The sequence below is a fragment of the Panthera tigris genome, chromosome B2 (genome assembly GCF_018350195.1).
Source record: "Panthera tigris isolate Pti1 chromosome B2, P.tigris_Pti1_mat1.1, whole genome shotgun sequence".
Classification (NCBI taxonomy): domain Eukaryota; kingdom Metazoa; phylum Chordata; class Mammalia; order Carnivora; family Felidae; genus Panthera; species Panthera tigris.
Window position 1 is genome coordinate 132,481,983 of NC_056664.1, and position 15,784 is coordinate 132,497,766.

The 15,784-nt window shown below is 38.8% G+C and overlaps 1 pseudogene; it reads left to right on the top strand.

The window, feature by feature from the left end:
- The first annotated feature begins 14,315 nt into the window (after window positions 1-14,315).
- LOC102959220 lies at window positions 14,316-15,016 on the top strand (annotated as a pseudogene).
- Window positions 15,017-15,784: the final 768 nt, after the last annotated feature.

Here is a 15,784-nt window from a genome sequence, read left to right on the forward strand (position 1 = left end):
TCCCCCATTCCCTCTGCTTGGACGTCCTCCTATCCAAGCCCAGGACCCCGTTTTCCCTTCAGCCTTATATTTCTATAAACAAAGGTCAGGACAATGTGCCAACTAATTCTGGGCACACTCCATACCTCATGGCTCCCCCAAACTAGAACACAGAACCAACTTTCTGTTTGAATGGAGAAAAGAGAGATGGGAAATTATGAGAAAAATAGTAACTCTTCTTGGTGTTCTATTACTTCTGTAACAAAACACCCCACACTGAATGGCTTAAAACAGCACAAACTTAGTATGTCACACATCTGTAGGTCAGAAGTACTGATGGGTTTAGCTGGTTCTGCTCTGAGCCTCACAAGGCCAGAATCAAGCTGTTGGCATCCTGGGCTCTTATGTGGAAGACCTGCAGGTGGGATGGGTGGTTGTTTGCTCCTAGACTCATTTACACTGTTGGGCACAAATCAGTTCCGTGTGGCTATAGTTCCCCTTGCCTTCCCTGCTGTCAGCTTCTAGAAGCAGTTCATATCCCCTAGCTCATGACCCTCTTCGTCTCCAAAGCCAGCAGTCCTGGGTCTAGTCCCTCCCACATTTTGAATTTCTTTACTTCCTCTTCTGATCCATCCTCTGCTTGCAAATGGAGAAAGTCTCTGCTGTGAGATTGGACCCATCCAATAATCCATGTTAATCTCTCTATTTTAAGGCCCATCACTTTAATTACATCAGCAGTCCTTTTGTCACGTAATATAACATAACCATGGTGTGTCACCAGAGAGCAGGGGTGCAGGAGTCAAAATTCTGACTACCACAAATTTAATTTTCCTGTGGCTCCAATTTCAACCCCAGCTAGGGAGGAAACCCTGAAGATATAAGCAAAGAGGTATAAGACGAAGAACACCTAAAACACATGCCAAGGCGGGAATCTCGCAAAAGTTTTCAACAGAGTAAGTACTGTAACGTCTCAGGTGACTAGGTGACCTAAATCCATTTTCCTCCAACCATTGTCCAAAGATGGCATAATCCCTTTTCTGAAGAGGCCACAGCAGGGCCAAGGCAGTGGCAGGGACTACCAAGAGCAAAACCCTTGAGCATGAGCTGTGTGTAGGGCACATTAAGAGTCAACCCAAGGATGCCAAGCTCTGGCCTCATTGCTGATGCCAGCCCAGGAATGAATGGAAAGACAGCACCACAAGAGTGGAAGTCCAAAAGACATGAGAGGGAAGGGCAGCCAGAAGGGAAATCAAGTTTATAAAGACTACGTTTCAAAAAAAAAAAAAAAATCAATGGAGTAAATTTGAAGATCTAATTGGCTTTATTAAGCAATTCATGAAACAGGCAGCATTCCGTCTAGCAAGTAGAGAGGAGCTCTGAGAAATCATATAGAATGGAAAGTTTTTGTAAGAAGGAGGGTGGAGCAAGAAAGTTATTAGCAAATGAAAAGACCAGGTCACCTTCCCTGAGGTGGAGGGGGAGAGTCTATTATCTCATGTTCCTTTGGGGGAGGGAGAGGGGCCCAAGTAACAGATTACTGCATTGGTGCTTAGCAAGATAGTCCCGACTGAATTGCATTTCTGGGGGAATTTGAGACTGCAAGCAGGTTAGGTATTAAGACCTTGGTGACCCGACCTAAGTGACACCATTTTAGGCCTCTGGTTTTCTTTTCAACATGTCTTTGACATATTTTTTTTTTTAGCAATATGTAGGTTTAATGCATATCATTAAACATATCAAATGCAGATCAGAGTGAGTATCAGCAGATATGGCATCCCAATTAGCCTTGGTGAATCCCTAGTACCAAAAGAGCACTTTAACCTTAATGCCAGCTGATGACCTTGACTCACATCTTCAGAACTCACTAATCTGCGGGACAGAGTACCCTCAGCTGCATGACAGCATTGAGCCAAGTTAGCTTGAAGACACAGGCTGAAGAAAAGAGGGAGCCATGGATGGGAACAGTGCAATATCCACGTTCTTTCACTGGAATTGAGTACATAAATTAGAAATTTGAAAATAGAGGCCAATGTGTTCTCAGGACAGTTATTAAAATTGCTTTTTCAGTGTTTGCCTATCCAGTATTACAAAGTTGTTTTTGTAGGAAGGAAAGTAATTCATGTTTCAGATCTGCTGTCATTGTAAAAGAAGTCACAGCTACAAGTCTAGACATTTATGACTATTTCACAAGGACTTGTCCTTATGAAATAATCATTGTTTTATGCCAGCTCTAGTTTATTGATCTGATATGTGCCTGAAATTATTTAGATAAGGAAAATAGGGCTCTCTTCTGTTTCTAGCATACAGAGAAAAATTGTCCTAGACTCTTGAAAATATAATAAGCATCTGATATTGGAAACACATTAGGGTTATATTTTTCATTTATTAAAATCAGTTTAAAATATGCTCAAATTCAGTTTTTAGTCCTCTCTCTCCTCTTTATAAAGAAAATATCTTTTCCTCAATTGTCTTCAGTTGTCAGTAATTTCTGTTTATTACAAAATAAGGGAGAAGAAGAAGGAGAAGAAGGTAAAAGAAGAGAAGGAGAGAAAGAAAGGGGGGAGGGAAGGGAGAAGGAAGGGAGAAAAGGAGAAGACATTCTTTACAGTTAACTGGATTTTATAGATCTATGAGCAGGTAGCTTACAGGAGGGAATGGGATTAAAATATTTATAGCAATGAGTATAGGGTCACCAGCTTGTGAGGACTGGCCTAGAGGCAAAAGTCTTATGTTCTATAGCCTCAGCTTTCAGTGGTGCTTTCATGATTCATTGTCTTATAACCAAATAATTTTGGGGGTAGTTCATGGCAAAGGTCTCTAGCTATGTATCATTTTTATATACTCTAGGAATTACTTCTTTCTATTTTACAGATGAAAATGTTAAGTGTAGCTTTCAGGTGCTAATGTAGTACATCTGTTAATATTGATAGGAAAGTATGTCCTTCGTGACTCAATATTAACCTTTAATATTTATCTTATTGCTTATGCAAGATATTTCAATGAACTATGTGTCCTATTGGTGCGTGTTGATGGTATTTTTCATTGCTTTGCCTTACTAACACTGCCTGGCTGCTGTCGGGCGGTGTGGTCAGTCCACTGCAGTATAAGAAGGAAATCTGCAGGAGAAGCCTGTCTTGGTGGGTTAATTTCTCATGCTTTCCACAAATACTTCAATTTGCCCAAATTAGATATTGGGCATCCCTTTCTCCCACGTGAAGTGTTTACTTGCAGAAACTGAGCCCTAAATGTTGCCTTTCAATGTCTCCCAATTTGTCTCCAGAAGTTTATCGTGTGTTGAATAAAAAGTCCTTCCCACCCCAGGTCATAAAATAGTTTCTACGTCATCTTCCAAAAGTTCTATAATTGTGTGTTCCATTGTATTTTTAATCCACCCCAAATTGATGTGTGTTTATGGTGTGAGGTTAGGATCTACTTCAGTTTTTTTTTTTTAGATGACTAATGACGTTTAATAAAAAGTCATGTTCTACTCACTAATCGACAGCACCAGCTGTGAAATAGACCCAATGTCTCCCAGATGTACGCTCTCAAACCACCTAGTCTTAGTATATTTAATAACAATTCCTGAACCCTCATGAACTTCAGTTCCCCACTCTTTGTTTTCTCTGTTTTAAGAAATATATTGGCTATTCTTGACCCTGTGTTCCTCCATATACATTTTAAAATCAGTTTATTTTATTATTTTATTCCATATACATGAAAAGAAATCCCTGATTGGGTTTAGATGGGAATTTTGATTGAAATTGAATCAATAGGTCAATTTGTTAAGACTTACCCTCATAATGATTTTAAGTCATGCTGTCTCTGAACAGAGTTTATCTTTTGGTGGGTAGGGAAGACTTTAAAAATTTTTAATAAAATTTTCCCCATAAAGTAGGAAAGTAGCTAGATTTATTCTTGTGAAATACATATTTTGATACTATTAAAAGTAATATCTTTTTAAATTTTTTTTTTTTCTTTGAGAAAGAGCATGCGTGTGCATGAGTGAGTGGGGGAGCAGAGAGAGAGGGAAAAAGAGAATCCTAAGCAGGCTCTGTGCTGTCAGCATGGAGCCCAACACAGCTCAACCCCAATGAACCAGAGAGATTATGACCTGAACCAAAATCAAGAGTTGGACACTTAACCGACTGAGCCACCCAGGTGCCCCTAAACTTTCTTAGTAACTATAATACTTTATTTGTAATTCCTTGGGATTTTTGATATAGACAATTTTATCATCAGTCTATAATGACAATTTTATTTCTTTCTAATTATTTTATTTCTTTTCTTACCTTACTGTGCTGCTTCTTCTTCCAACACCACTCTTAAGAGAAGTTAGTTCTAGGAGTACTTTATGACCTTCTTAACTTAAAAAGAATACTTTTAATGTATCACATTGAGTTTGGTATTACATTTTTGTAGCTATACAAAACATTGTTACCCAATGTTTTTTAATGAAATTATTGAGATCATCATGCTGTTTTTCTTCTTTGATCTGCTAATGTGATATAACATATTAATAGATTGTTTTATGTTAAACCACCCTTGTTTGTACACATGGGATAAATGCAATTCGGTCATTTTTAATAGTCTTTGCTGAATTCAGTTTACTAATGATTTAAAAATTTTTTTTTGTTTATTTTTGAGAGAGTGTGAGCGGGACAGGGGCAGAGAGAGAAGGAGACACAGAAACTGAAGCAGGCTCCAGGCTCCGAGCTGTCAGCACAGAGCCCGACGTGGGGCTCAAACTCACAAACCTTAAGATCATGACCTGAGCGGAAGTCGGACGCTTAACCAACTGAGCCACCCAGGCGCCCTAGTTTACTTATGATTCTTATATCTATTTTGTATCCATTATTAGGCTAGAAACCAAGCTGCTGTAACAAAGAAACTCATCACACAGCAGCATATATAAGATAGACATCTACTTTTCTTTCCGATAATAGTCTGGAGTAGTTTAGTGTGTTCATGGCTGGTAGGGCAGATTTATGTATTCTGTACTTGGCTTCCAAGTTACAGCACTTCTAGGCTACTTGAAAGACAGACAGAGTCCTGAATAGGTCTCTTGGAAAGGTGACCAAGAAATTGCCCTTCTCAGATCCATTCACATCTCATTCACCCAAAGTTAATCCCATGGCTACACATAGCTGCAAGGGAAAAGAGCTATTTTTCCTATGGCTGGGTGGCCATGAGCCCAGGTTATATGAAGTTCTATGTGAATTTCTGTTACTAAAAGAAGCAAAAGGGGACTTGAAGCTAGAAGCAATTAACAGTCTCCAAATACATATGGTCATGAGAAAGAGTGGACTGTGGTTTTCTGTTTTGTACTATCCTTGTCTCAGGTTTTGACATCAAGATCAAATTAGCTTCCAAAAACAAAAGAAACACACACACACACACACACACACACACACACACACACACACACACAACTATTTTGTAAATATTCTCTGTTTTTCTACCCTTTAGTATAATTTGGGTACATTTATAACTTAAAAAAATTTTTTATTAGAACTTTTGTTAGAAATACAACCTAGTATTTTCTTTTAGAAATACTTTTACTTAAAGATTCCAACTATTCAATAGATACAGTACTTTTCAGACTTTCTATTTCTTCTTGAGTCAACCTTTGGGGAAGTTTGAAAAGTCATTTGTCTATTAGCATACAGTGACTAAAAATAACATCTCTTACTATATTTTTAATTTGCTAGGTGTGAATTTATTTCATCCTTTCCTTCTGAGTATAATTTAATGATATGTTCTGTTTTTCTTTTCTATTTGTTTCTAAACAGTTTTGTAAATTTTATTTGCTATTCAAGAATACCTTTTGTCTGTCTTAACACTCTTCGTTGTATGGTTGGTTTTATTCCTCTCATCTCTTCTCATTTCCTTCCTTCTGTTTTGCTTGCTTTATTCTGATGCTCTTATACTGACTTCCTAAGATGGACACTTAATTCATTCACTAAGTATTACTTTCGCTGCATCTATATATTATGATATTCAGTGTCGTCATTGCCATTTTTCCATAAATATTTTTAATTTTTATCTTGATCTGTTATTTAACTCTAAGTCTTGAAGTTTTTAGAAGCAAAATGCCTCCATAGTTAGCCTGCTAACTCTTGTGTAAGAAAAGGAAACAAGAGGGGTACCTGGGTGGCTCAGATGGCCAAGCCTCCAACTCTTGACTTCAGCTCAAGTCATGATCTCACAATTTGTGAGTTTGAGCCCCATGTGGAGCTCTATACTGCCAATGTAGGACCTGCTTGGAATTCTCTCTTTTCCTCTCTCTCTGCCCCTGCCCTGCACTGCTCGCACTCTCTCTCTCTCTCTCTCTCTCTCTCTCTCTCAAAATAAATAAACATTAAAAAAAGAGGAAGAAATTTGGGGAAGAGTGTCTTTTCTCTGAATTTATCTTTTTTATATAGTTTTACTTTTGAAAGCATGTTAATGTTCTACGTTTCAAAAAAAATAAATCAACAAGGTTGGGAAGATAGGAAAAGCTAAAACTGAAGGCAGACTGAACCAAATGAACATAATTGTATTTTAAATGAATTCCAAAAGGAGAAAAAACACTAATTGAAGTAACTTATGAACACAGTATCTGACTGTATACTCTCTTTCTTGGGCAAGATTGTGAGGCAAGTACTATAAACAAATCTGGGAACCATTTGAGTAAATTTGGGGTTTTGTTGTAATGTAGGTGAAACAGTTCTGAAACAATTTAGGTCTATGATAGGGTCCAACAAGTGAATAAATGTGTTGCTGGGAGCCAGGTTTGACATACACCTATAGAAAGAGGGCAAGAAAGAATCATCTGGAAATGGATTGGAATTGGGACTATCAGTGTAAATTCATTATTTCTACAACGCACATATATGTGTATAATGCATGTAATATGTGCATGTGCATACGTATATGTGTAGGGATGCAAACATTTTCTTTTCTATTCACTGAAAAGGTCAGGAAGCAAAGATACCCTGGTAGCCATGAGCACACCCAGCACCCTGATCTTAGATTCTAATTCCATGCCTCACTAGCTGACTCCAGGTTTTCTCTATCTGAATATTCCTTTGTGTTTGTTTTTGAACGATAATGTCATTAAGGCTAGAAATTTAGTTTGACATGTCTCTTTCTCTCTGAACATTAGAGATATTCCACTGTTGTTACTCTTCTGTTGTGAATTTGAGGGAGTAAACTCATGATTAAATGGTTAAATTTTGTAGGTAATTGGACCCACCCCCATGTTTTTAAGACCTCTTTGTCTTTGGTGTTGAGCAATTTGCTTCCATGTTTTAGGTTCATTTATTTATGCTATTCGAGATAAAAAGTACAAAATAGTAATTATACCATAAATACTATAAAAGTAGGGAAACTCATAGCCATTAGATCTCCACTTGTTGCCTCTGCCCCCGTTCTCCTCTCCCTCTGGATTTCCAATAAGATACATGTTTGACCTCTCACTCTGTTATCCGTATTACTGACTCATCTTTCATATTTCTCATCTCTCTGTCTCTCTGTGTTTCGTTCTCAGTAATTTCTACAGATCTAGTTTCAAATTTCCTAAGTCTCCCTGAGCTATGTGGAAAAAGGAGTAGCAACCAAATTTTTAATTCTGAAGACACTTTATATAATTCCTGAAAGTTTTATTTAGCGTTTTTTCAATGTTTGGCCTTTTTTTTTGTAAGTTGCTTGCTCATTTTACTCTGTTTTCACACTTGCCACATTTTAAAATACATACTAAATATAATGCCTTTTTATGCTGCACTTGACAGTTATAACATCCAAAAAACTTGCCGGTCTACTCATTACTGCCTGTTCTTCCTGAGCACTTGTGCCCTTCATGTTCTCTATTTTATGATTTTTTTTTTTTGCTCAGTCTCACGAGGGGATGTGATTTCTGGTCCTCCCTGACACTTAGCCTGTAGGCCATTCACATGCCTACCTCATGTCCTTATAAGGACCTCATGTTAGAGACCTTGGATGGACCCTGGTTTTCTTTGTCTCCCACCCTGTGTGTTTCATAGGACCATGAAAGCCCATGTTCAAGTTCGCTTTGACATCAAAGCCCTCAAAGCCCTGTTGCCTTCAGCATGTACCTTACCTCTTCAGATTCCTGCTTTCACTGGGTTTTGGCCCTCCAGTCATAAACTACTTTTAGTATTTTGTCTAGGAATTTCTACTTGTTTTCAGCAAGATGATCAGTCCAGATATTTGGTTGTCCACACTGCTAGAGATTTCTAGAAGTCCCCTGCATACATTTTAACCAACTCTATAAATTTCTATATATTGTATATGTTTATGTATTATTTTATTTTAAGAAATTTTTAAAATAAAAAGCTAGGAAATCATTGGCCTAACATAATATGCCCTTTGTCATTTAGGATAAAATATAAGGAAATAGGTATAGGAATACCAGAGCCATTTTGCTCACTTCTGACACCTGTCATAGTGCTTCCTGTGGCTGGGATTTAGTGCCCTGGAACAGCAGTTTGTACCTAACCTTCCTGGACGTGTAGAGACACCACTTTCCCCATATAGTCTTTTTTCCCTGGAAACACTCAGACCCAGCCTTCATTCTGGGTACATTCTTAAGATAAACCCTTGGTCTGGGAAAGTCACCAAAGCTCAGTTACTGCACATGCATTTGGATTCTACCAATTATAATATTTGGTTAGACTTCTTTTTGAATAATATATCCAAAGCACTAAATAACATAAATAACAATTAAATAACATATCTTGAGGATGTCCCATGCTGAACTGCCTTTACAAATGTGCATTATCCCTTGAATGGTTGTACCGTAGTCTGACCTGCGTTTCATTTTTAGCACACTTGTGTGGCTTCCCACTCTTGGCTTTTACAAACTGAGCCATTATGAATGACCCTGTAATCCATTTTTACTTAATACTTACAATTATTTGCTTAGATTAAATTTCCAGAACTTAAATTGTGAGGTCCTATGGCATGCGTATTTTGAAGGCTCCGTATATGTTGCCCTAGTGCCGTCCAGAGGACTTACGCCAATTCCCTTCCACAAGTGGCCCATGGCGGTGCAGCGACAGCGGTTGGCTTGTTAAAGGTGACACATTCAGAGCTAATCTTCTGACTGATCTCTAATAAAAAAATAATTTCATCAGATTTTTCATCCGGCTCCGTCTCTAGTCTAAAAGCACACTCGATATTATGCTTACTTAAAGATCTTACAAAATATCCCGGCACCCCTCCCCTTTTGGTTCTTTGTAAAAATTTAATATCAGAGTTATTGCAGTTTCTCAAATTGTTGACATTTCTTTGCTTTGACAAAACCCCAGCTGTCACATGCTGACTAGTAGCCTGTGGTATTTCATAATTAATTAGAACCAAATAGTGCCACAATAAATGAACGGACGATTTTCCCATTGCTATCTCCTTGTCTGTCCACAGACCCACTGGTGAGTCCCCTGTAACTAATGTCAACTGGCAAGAGATATAGCTTTTTGGTACCAATTCTCCTTGGATTTGGTCACCTGATAATCTTGCGTTACGATTTCTCACAGATAATGTTGAAAGATTGATCTTACAAAGTAAACAGGCACCGGGCTACCTGGCATAGCTTTAAGTTTGTTGTCACTTAATAGGAGACAAGACTGCTGTTCATTAGATCTCTTGCTGTCCCTGGTGAGACCCTCCTGTCTTCCTGTTCCTGCTTTTGAGATTACGCTGTGCAAAATGGCATTTCTACATAAAGAGCTTGTGGCCAGGGGCAACGGTACATCTGAAATGGCTATTTCTTTCTCACCATGCATGGAAAGGTATTTTAGGCATGTGTAACTCCTTCATAAGCAAACATCTGTCGGTCGTACTGTGCACAACTTCATCAGCTGGGAGTCAAAACCCATTCATGATACTTCTGCTGGCAAACTTCTGTCACCAAGGCTGTTCAGGTTCTAAGCTTTGTTGCAAAGAGAAGAGGGGGCTCGAATACTAAAGAGAGGCTCAAATTTAAGGTAACATTTGAAAATTGTAAATAGTTGGCAACTGCACGGAAGCCCCTTTTCTGAGTCAAGGTTGGGAAATTTGGATGTGGGGCAAGTTTGAAGTATACACCAACCATATCAGAGCTTAACTTTTCTCAGACACTGATGGATTTTTTCTGGTTGTTCGTGTTATTCGCTTGGTTACAGTGAAGGCTTTTATGTTGATTTTCCTTGAGGATTTGAGTCCAACAATAAGAAGAATATTGAATATAGGCAGGGTCAATCCCATAAAAACCGAGTCAGAAAAGGAGGCAGATGATTACCTTTAATTTGCTATGAAATGGCGCACAGACTCATAAATATCAATGTGTCCTGTGAAAATGAAGCAAAGAGAGGATTTACACACGAGGAAAAAGATTTTAGGCAGGATTCTTCTTGTGCATTTCTTTTTAGTACAGCTTACCGTGTTGTTTGTCTAATGATATGTTTTTATTCCAACATTATAGCTTATACTTTTGTTATCGTTGTTGCTCTTTGAAAGCAATTAGATAGTTGTGATTTTTAGGGCAAGTCTATAGAATTGATTTAAGTAATACTTAAGAATTAGAACAATGCATAAGAAGCATCTGTGGTATTAGTTTAAAATGCAGATTTGGGGGATGCTGTCCCCTATGATTCAAATCGGGTACATAATCAGCAGAGCCGGGAAATCTATTTTTTTTTTTCCAACAAGCATAAAAGATTCTGATTTGGGTGGTCCTCAGAAAAAAAAAAAACACTATTAAAAATTATAATTTCAAAAGAGATAAAAATTAAAGAAATAAAAATAAGCTTTATAGAAAATATAAAAGAGGAACCATTTTCCTATATAATTTATTTTTATAATAAAGGGGTGTGACTAGAGTCCTGATTCCTCAAGAACCAAAGGCAGATACACTGTGGAAAGTATGCACACTGGGACTCTTTGGAGGCCACCCCTCCTTGGGACTCAGAGGTGACTTTACCGAGTCACTGTCCTGCCTGGATCTCTTTTTTCCTCCCTTCCAAATTGGGGGGAGGGGGGAGGGGGGTAAGAGGGAAGCAGAACCTTTCTACCACCTGGACAGGTTGAATATAAAGCAAAATAATCATGAGGCTGCTTTGTAAATGCAAATTGGTGTCATTAAATTCAACACTTGGATAATGCTTAATTCTTTCCAAGTTTTGAATTTAATACACTGTAATCACAGGTGCACAGGCTTTAAAGTCAGACCCTAAATGATGCAATCGTAGCTTCTTAGAGGCTTTGAAGGGTAATGCAGGGTCACAGCCACATTACATGTAAACCAACCCTGAAAGATACAATCTTAAAGGCTGCTAGCAAAAGAAATTTCACAGCATCCCTTGGCACTTGTGTGTTTCAGGCCTTAAAATCTTTCAAGAGAAATCTTTCTGAGTTCTTAATCCAAGCTGTCTGTCCTTGGGGGAAAGGGAAAAACCTCCCACCACAATTTCACACTCCTCTTTCACAGACTGAAAAGTGTTACACTCTCTCTTGTTTTGTGGTCATTGTTGCTGTTGTTTTAACGCGTGATAGAAAGCTAGTCTCTTTGGCCTTTCCACGTAAAACGTCAGGAAAACATCTGTATTTTGTCCGTTGCTTCTTTTCATTCCAGGCAAAGGTGATGTGATGATGACCGTGACTATTGCATGTGGCATCTTTTCTTAGACTTTCTGTCATTGAGTAAATGTTCTTGGAGACCTTTAATCAAGTCTGTCTCTCAGGGAGATTTCGTCATCAGTTGCACAGTGGGACTTCAGCAAGCCAGTTTCACCCCCTTGTTCTCTATGTCCCCCAAATGAGAGGCTGGGACTAGACACCCTTCATTTTGTTCCTTTGCAAACTCCGAAAAGTTGTTTCCTGTGGAAAGAGGATGGGGTTAACCTAGAGCAATTTGGTGGCAACCAAGCATTCCTGTTTTGTCACATGCACTGTTGGTTCTTCGCCATTTTGTTTTCCCTAACACATCTCTTCTGGTGATGAGGAGAGTCTCCTGTGAGAGAAAGGAAAGAAAGGGTGGCAGGAGAGAAGGGAAGGAGGGAAGAATGGAGTAGCCGGCAATAACCGCGAGGAATATAGATGCCATAGATACACAGGTGAAAATTATACATATAATTTGGTGCCTACGTCTACTCGCTCTGAAGGCAGATTGAGTTCCTGGGACTACTTCCTGGAACTCTATATATTTATTTAGAGGGGAAGATATTTTTATTTATAGATTGTATATTTTTATATTTTATTATATATTATTTTATATATTTGTATTTCTCAATATATAATTGGGTCTAAAAAACACATAAGCCTTGAATCAATGGTTACCAGGCTTTTCATGGTTTGTGTTCCCTGACTCTTTCCCTAGACGCTTGTAAGGTAAGGTACTTGATGGATGCGTCTTATTTCTGTTGATGTTCCTTGATTTACTGTCCATTTTTATTTATAAATTTAAATTTCACAAATGGCATGAAAAATCTGCTAAGATTTTTCTTCATACCTGTTCATCTTTCTCATGGGGAAACCCAGGGGGCTTTACTGGAGGCCGTGTTAAAGGATTGTCCTGTGTGCAGAGAGCCCAGCGTGGCCCTTGAAAAATACATCTTGGCTTCAACCTATCTGATGTTTCTGTAGAGATATAAAAAGACACTAAGTCTGCATCATTCTCTGTTGCAAGATGTAAAGAAGCAGTTTCTAATCTATATGCTTTTCATGGCACAGTAGATACCCATTTTAGAAATGGTTAGGAGAATGAAAGATTGCATGGATAGGAATGTCTGCTGATCTGAACAAATAACACCCCTTACTGCTTATGCTACAGAGGGTAAACCCAGTGCTTTGCTTTCTGACTCCCAGATACTGAAAACTGATTCTGAAGGAAAATTTACTCTTCGGTATCAGATCAATTGGAATGGATTCCTCAAATGGTCTGACAGTTCATATCCCCTGCTGTCTGATGACCTTGATTATTGAGAATTCTTTGCCGTGTAGTTCAAGAATCAAAGTTCTGATGGAACAGCATGGACCCCCTGTTTCTCACCAGGGAGGGGGCTCTTCCTAGCATGACTGGACCACTGCAGTCCTACCCAAGCATCTTCTAGACACTTGGGCATTGGTTATTTGACCTAATTCCCCAAGGACTCATCAGAGCTGTAAGAGAAAGGACAACAAATTAGACGCCATACGGACTCAGGTAGCTTCATGTGATCTTTCTACAGCCGGCATTAAAAACCAGAAAGAGCCTCCCAGAAATGTATGCCCGTATGTTTCTTTTCCATTCTTACCGGCTTTTTCCTCCCTTAGCAGCTGCTATGATTTGCAGTTGAAGGTTTATATCCAAGTCCACATGGTCAATAAGGATTTGAGGCTTGGGGTTGTATATTGACCTTTGATTAGTCTTGTTATTTAGTCCAGGTGTGTATTTTTTTCCCCTTGGTAATCTATATACTGGAATATTCTCTGTGGAACATGCTAGAAAAAAGAAAACATGGCACTTTTGTTAGAACTTTATGAAAGAAAGAGCTTTAAATCACCTGCAAATATAGAGCCAGCTTTCAGCATATCATGTCGAGACATTGCCTCTAAATTTTCCTTGTTGTTTCAGGACTTAGCCAGACAATCTTTATTCACTTCTTTAATGAATGTCACTTCCCATTTGCCAGTGTGGAAAATTCAGGGTTTGATAGTGTGAAATGCTGCATTGGTTATGCAGAACCCCATTCAAGGCCATGATTTTTTTCTACACATTTTATGATATTATTTTGTCTAGACATGTATGTCCTTATTACACCGAATTATAGCATTTATTGCCAAATTGCTTTAATCAGTTATCACCATTCAAAAACTATGTGTTCAAAAGAGTTTGCAAGGAAGCAAAGTGTAATAATGAGATGAAGGAAGTAAACTGTGTTAAGCTAGGCATCATGTCTCTTGATTAAAATAGCTGTTACCTCCCCAACCACCACCTCTGAGCCCAGTCGTGAAAACTTAGCCAGTTGTATCCCACAGAGCATTTTTACTTAGAGAACCTCAAATATTATTTAGGTGAACTCAGGCTTCCTCTACTACTTGTATTCTCCATATTGTTAGACAAAAGCAGAATAGCTAAGTATATTTTTGAGTTCCACTACAGGAAAAATTTGAGGATAACAATGATTAGCCTTAAGACTATAAATAATCTTCCTTCTCAGCAATTACATCTTAGCAAATAAAGGGGAGCACCGGGGCTGTGGCGTGAGGGGCATTGTAGGGGTAGCGGTAGCATGGGCTGGTGGCCTGGGTGAGTGGGAAGGGCCGCCTTGGCCTGTGTGACCGGTGGTACCCGTGGGGACTCTGTCTAGAGAGGATTCAAGATGACCAACGAGGAATCTCTTCCCAAAAAGGTTTGAGTGAAACACACTTCAAAGTTACGGCCTGAGATGAGTTAATTCTCCAATGGAGACAATCGGAAGCATATGTCCAAGCTCTGGAGGGCGGGCACACAGACCTCAGTTCCAGTAAGGTAACTGGGTTAAGGGACTCTGAAGAAAAACTAAAGACACAAGAGTCTGCTCACAGGGAAGACATCCTTGTAATACGACTGACAAGCAAGGAGCAGGAAGTAGCATGTAGCGCTCAAATCTATTAATTCGGGCGAGTCCAGCAGCAGAGTGCTGCCCAACTGAGATCAACAAGGGTGGACCCAGTGATCAGCTTGTTTTTCCTAAAAATGAAAGGTGAACCAGAACAGACTAAAGGTGAACCAGAGCAAGCCCAAAATGAACTGAGTGCCTGGAAGTTTACTCCTAGTAGGTAAACAAATCGTACTCCCCAGTCAAGACCTCCATGACAGTCCCACAGGGAGGAAGCAGTGTCAGGACAGCCAAATACTCGTTTCCACACCCCAACTCAGAATTTTTTAGCCAAAAAAAAATCGCATTATTATACTATCCAGCCTATAACGGTTCACGTAAAACTTATCAGATGAACCTTGTGTTTCAGCGTTTGCTTCAGAGGCCTGACGGTGTCGGACTATTCCTAAGAAGTGGCTGCCTCCAAAAAATTCCCCTTCTAGAACGTGTGGACACTTGAGAAATGTTTCTGTTTGAAGAAAATAGACGGACAAACAGAAGCCTTAAGTCTGTGGCACACTGTGTCTTCAGACAGTTGGGAGGAATGTAAACGTAGATTAAAAATCATGAATTGAACATATAAAACTCCATAAAATGTGAAAAATGGAATATGCCTCGCTCTTAACCTTGAGCATAGTGACCTAGAGACACTGTAGATCCGTTTTGCCCATAAGACTGTGGATTTCATGATGATTGTTAAACTATTGGATCAAAACCCAAGTGCGGTGAATTTTGCCTTTAAAGAGTTTATTTGCTAAGAACCAACTTAATAGTTATGAGAGAATCAAATAATAGATGTCTGTATAAGCAGTTCATATATTTAGCCATTTAGTTTGGAGCTCTATATTACTTGATTGAGCCTAAAGTCAGTGTGGTTTTAATCAATGGTTTGTTCTTTGAATGGTTGTTAGTGCTGTAGATAATCTTATTAAAGACTGCAGACAGAAAGGTGTTCTATGAGACTTCAGGTTGAAACTGAGGTGTCATAAACATTCATTTCACTACTAGGTTCTATAAGGATGTTGGCTGTGCTGAGAATCACTGCATTTTTTTCGGTACTGAAATTAAGTCCCCATGGCATTCAACAGGCACACACTGAAAGGGCATCGTGCTTGGTGTTAATGGGGGAATGTGTTTCCTTCATTTGCGCCTGGGCCTTTTGTATTGCCTTCCTGATAGTAAATTAAATGTGCCTTGAAAAAAAAAAATTG